Source organism: Meleagris gallopavo, chromosome 12, assembly GCF_000146605.3.
Source record: "Meleagris gallopavo isolate NT-WF06-2002-E0010 breed Aviagen turkey brand Nicholas breeding stock chromosome 12, Turkey_5.1, whole genome shotgun sequence".
Taxonomy (NCBI): Eukaryota; Metazoa; Chordata; class Aves; order Galliformes; family Phasianidae; genus Meleagris; species Meleagris gallopavo.
The window spans coordinates 19270267-19275190 of record NC_015022.2 but is presented as its reverse complement, the minus strand read 5'-3'; positions in this window follow the sequence as shown (position 1 = coordinate 19275190).

Below are 4924 nucleotides of genomic sequence, written 5' to 3'. Positions count from 1 at the left end.
GCTGCTCCGGGGCCGCTCCGTTTCAGCTGCGAAGCGCCGGGTAAAGGCGAAGCAGGGACGCAAAGCGCAGCACTGCACGGAACGTGGGCAGCGTGTGGGGCGGCTCCGATCGCCCAATCCTGGACAGCCGTGGCACGAGACTGACGCCGTGCTCTGCCTTTGTCTGCGGGGCCGGGAAGCGCTCGGCTGCAGCGCTGCTCCCAGCGCGGCTGGGCGCTCGGGGAGCCTTGGGGTCCCGGCAGCACAGGGGCCACGGCCGGTCATGGGGAGGATTCTTTTCTTTGTGAGATTCAAATAATTGTATCCCAGAGATAGAGGAGACGTAGGAGGAGATGAAAAGCGAGAGAGAAAGCAGGCAAGCAAAGGACAGAGGTTTGGAATACAGAGGGAGATTAGGAGATAGATGAAAGAGAAAGGAGAGAGATAAGAGGGAGGCAGAGGACAGATCCACAGCGCCCAGATAGAGGTTGCCAGGGAAACGGGAAGGATGAGAGTGGCGGAGAGGAGAGGAGAAGGGAGAGGAGAGGAGAGGAGAGGAGAGGAGAGGAGAGGAGAGGAGAGGAGAGTGTTGGGGGGAAGGGGCGCAGGGTGGGTGCTCAGGGCTGGGCTGAGGGTCTCAGCAGGGGTTGTCCCAGGGCAGTGGGTGCAGCCCTGCTCGGCCCAGCTTCTGGCATCCCTGTGCTGTGCTCTCCCCGTGCTGTCATTATTTGGGAATCAGGCCTCCTTCTCTTCCACCTGTGTGACCAGGAGCCCGGTGGCTATGAGCCCATCGGTGATTGCTTTCCCCTCTGGGTGTGAGGATGGCAGTGAGACTGCTGGCAGAATCCCCAGATGTTGATGATCTGCGTTTTTAACACGGCCTGATGAGGAGGAGGTCGCTCCCTCCCTGACACAGTGCCACGCAGACACGCCGTCACTGTTTTCCCCAGCCTGCTTGTGCCACCAAACAGTGCCTTCATCACAGTGTGGGCTGGGGCTGTCCTTGGCTCTGGAACCTGAGCCCCCAAGAGGAGCCCTCCACACCCCGTAGCTCCTTGCAGTGGATCTGCACGCGCCCAGCACTGTTCTCTTTTCTCTACAGAACCTGCTAACAGTTGCCCTTAATGAGCCGAGTTAGGGGGCACCCAACTTGGAGGCACTGGTGGAGCGAATTGAAATGTTGGCTTGATTTCTTTAAGAAGGTCGAGTTTACTTTGCCAGCAGCAACCCAGCAGAATGACTGTCCTGTATGGGGACACGCTGGGGGGCAGAGAGCAGAAACCCCCCCAGGGCTCTATTGCACAGCTCAGACCGTGGGGACCTCACGAGTCCCCCGGCCTCATGCAGAGCAGAGTCCAGTTGGGGTTGTAAATGGCTGCAGTGATTCCTTGTGATTTTCAGGGGGAAAGAATGCATTTTATTCTGCTTAAAATTTGTATGGATGCTGTAAGGAGCTTTATGGAAAAACCACGCACAGACCGAAAGATGAAAGGCTGACTTTTTTCCTTTATCAAACTTGATGGAAAGCTCTTTTAGCAGAGAAAGAAAATAAGCCCAGAAGTGCTCATGCAGATATTTGAGATCCAGCAATTAGCTGCTTGCTATGGATGATGTGCACGGCCCCAGTGCCCCCCAGCACATGCAGGGTCTGTGGGTACGGGGCTGCCCAAAGCGCTGGAGCAGCACAGAGAGGACAGGGAGCCCAGCAAGCACAGCAGCACAGGGGAAGGCAAAGAGAGCTCAGCCCGGGCTGCAGGTGCTGCTGTCACTGCCTGCAGCTCTGGCTCGGGGACTGATCCCTGCAGTGCACACAGCAGAACCAACACGGCCTTTGCCCCCAGAGCACCGCAGCCACAGTGCGGGGTGGGCAGCGTGGATTTGGGTGACCCTCCCGAGCGACCCCGGAGCTGCAGAGAGGCACCGGTGTGCTTAGGGGAGATGTGGACAAATTGGTGTCGTAGGGGATTTTTGCATGGAGATATTTCCTGGAAGAGTGATGGCTTTGCTGGAAAGCGGAGTGATGAAATCTGTGCAGCTGTTTGCTGGCACTCAGGGAGAGGCGGGCTGAGAGCAGGTCTGGGGCTGGGCAGTGTGCTGCAGTGAGGTGGTCATGAGGGCACGAGGAGTGGTCAGGGGTGCACCGGTGCAGAGCTGTTCTGGATCAGGCCTGTGCCTGTGCCACACAGAGCTCTGCGCACGTCGGGTACAAGCTCATCTGCCTGGTGGTGCTTTCCTGCTCGCAGTGGGCACTACTGCAGCTGTTTGTCCCTCTGCAGGTGTGCCTCTTCCATGGACGGGTGGAGTTCAACCATTCTGTCCTTCCTGTGCCCGCCTGGTGCTGGCCTGGAGCAGTGCTAGGATGGGTGCTGGGACCGTGGGACCACCTCCCTCCCCAGTGCCCAGCACTGCAGTGCGGCTCTGCACCCAGAGAGCCCCGGCTGCGTGCACATGGAGCTGGGGTGCTGCTCCCAGCCCAGCTGGTGTGCTGGGAAACGGCACTCCTGGCCCACGAGAGCCACAGGGAAGTGTGAGGGGGAAGTGAAACATCAGCGTCCCTCCGGCTGCCACTTCTCCCTGGTGCGGTGTTGTGCAGCTGCGCCGGCAGCTCTGTGGCTGCTGTGGCCATGCTCTCTTCTGAGCAGCAAAGCTCGCTCATGTACAAGAGCTTCAATGTCTGACAAAGTGCAAAGGGTCCTTTGTGTGACACAGGCCTGTATTTAGTGCTGGGAGCCCAGGGAGCAGCTCTCATCCCCTTGCTCAGATGCTGCAGAGGAGGATCTGTCACTGACCTTCTTCTGAAAGCCTCTGGTTATTGGTGATGTTTGGTTGTTTGCTTTTCTCAGACACGTGAGTGCTGGGAGCTGTGTGTGTGCAGCTGCTCCCATCACAGTGCTGTGCCATGGAGAGCAGAGCTGTCCCCACTGCTGCTCCAGCTCTGCGCCGCACACCGCGACCCGTCCTGCCCTGCTGGCTGCAGGGAGCAGAGCCACCGCCCCGGGTGATGAAAGGGGTATGATATGTGGGTCTGGAGAAATCAGCCCTTGGAGAAAGCGTGGTCCAAACGGACCGGAACAGACATTCAAGTGAGAAATAGTAATTGCTGCACTGTGCCGCAAAATGAAGGAAGAGAGCAAAATCCCAACCGGATCCGAGCAGCTTTTCCTGCTTTCCATTTCCTCCCGCCCGCACAAACAGAAGGGACCGGCCTTCCTCCCCAGGGAGCTCCTGTTGTGTGCAGCTTCCTCCCTGCAGCACGAATGGCACAGCTTTGGGAGCTGAGTTCCTTCCGGGAAGCTGCTGCCCGCTGCGAGGCGCCCCGAAGCCCCGGCGCTGCACTTCCCATCGCCGCATCCGCACCGCTCCGTGCCCGGCCCTACCCCGACTGCAGCTCTGCTGCAGGGATGTTGAGAGCCTGATATGGGGGGTCCTCTGTTCTGAGAAGGAGGGCGATACGCAGCCCACGGTTGCAGCTCTCCAGCCTCATGGGTGCTCCTAGGACTGCGACTGCATCTGGCTTAGGCTTTATCCCTATTTCACCTCCCCCATAGGGTTCCTCTTTGTTGCAGCTGCGGAAATAATTCCATTGAGCAGGACGTCCCCCCCGCGGGAGGAAGCTGCAGCCTCCTGCTCACCCAGGGCAGCCATCCCATTTCTGCCCTGCCCGCCCCGGGGATGGGCCCTGCTGGGGGCTGTGACCCCACGCAGCAGAACGCCCCAGATGTCCCCACGCAGTGGCTGCGTGGCCGTGTTCCCCACCAGCACGCTGCTCCCGCCGCCAGCCCGCCTGCTGCTTTAAGCAGCTCTCCCACTTCTCTCTCCCTCTTTCTCTTTTGCTTTGTCTGTGATCCTCCCTCCGCTGTCTCCCATCATTGCTTCTCGCAGCCGGGATCATCAGAGTGTGGGACGGCCGCAGGGCTCTGGGTGCTCCCTGCCCCCTCCTTGCTGCAGGGCTGCTCCCGGTGCTTTGCCCCTCAGCAGCACAGAACCACCGCCCAGGGTGGAGCAGGAGCTGCTGTGTGGGCTTCCTCGGGGAAGCGCACGGTGAGGAGCAGACCCACGAGGCTGTCCCTCTGCCAGGGACGCTCAGCGGCAGTGGGAACTGAACAGAGGTGCTTTGGGGCACAGCTGTGCAGTGCTGGCAGTGATCGCTGCTGTCTGTGGCGCTGCTCGGCCCCTGCTCTGGGGCTGGGCACTATTTCCATTGGAGCGATTTGCTCAGAGGATCCTATGCTGCCGACAAGCCCCTGCAGGCTGTTCTAACAGCCCGTCCCACTGCGCTGCTCCTCCCCGCGCAAATGAGCATCGCTCTGTGTCAGTTGTGAGCAATGGTTTGACTTTCTTCCTGGAAGCAGATGGAATTGCTAAACAGCGTGAGGAGTCCCGCGGAAGCCTCCAGAGGGCAGCTGGGATGCTCTGCACGCTGAGTTTCAGTGCTTCCTGCTCTGCGGGCAGCGTTAGGTTGGGATGAGTCCCTGAATTTCATGGGATTGTGTCAGTGGGAACCTCTGCATGGGGGTCTGCACAGGGTGGGAGGGAGCACTAACGGCCGTCCCTCTCCTCCCGCAGCCATGACCGCATAGGGCGCAGGGATGGATCGTTTCACCGAGTGTGGGACGCAGACGGACGCCGTGGTGGTGCTGTCCCTGGCACAGGCTGCGGTGCTGGGCTTGGTGTCCGACAATGAGCTGCTGGGGGCCACCGTCAGTCCCGCCGGCTTCTTCCCCGGGCAGTGGGGGCGGAGGGAGAGCCTGACGTCGCGGCGGAGCCCGAGAGCGAGGGAACGGCGCCAGACGGGCAGGATGACGAGTCCCTGGAGGCGGAGTGCTCCCCGGAGAAGCACGCGCGCAGGAGGAAGCGGCCCCCGGTGAGGCTGCTGCCCAAGGTCAAGCGCGAGGAGGCGGAGGCGGAGGCGATCGAGGTGCCCGTGCCCGGGGAGGACAAGGCC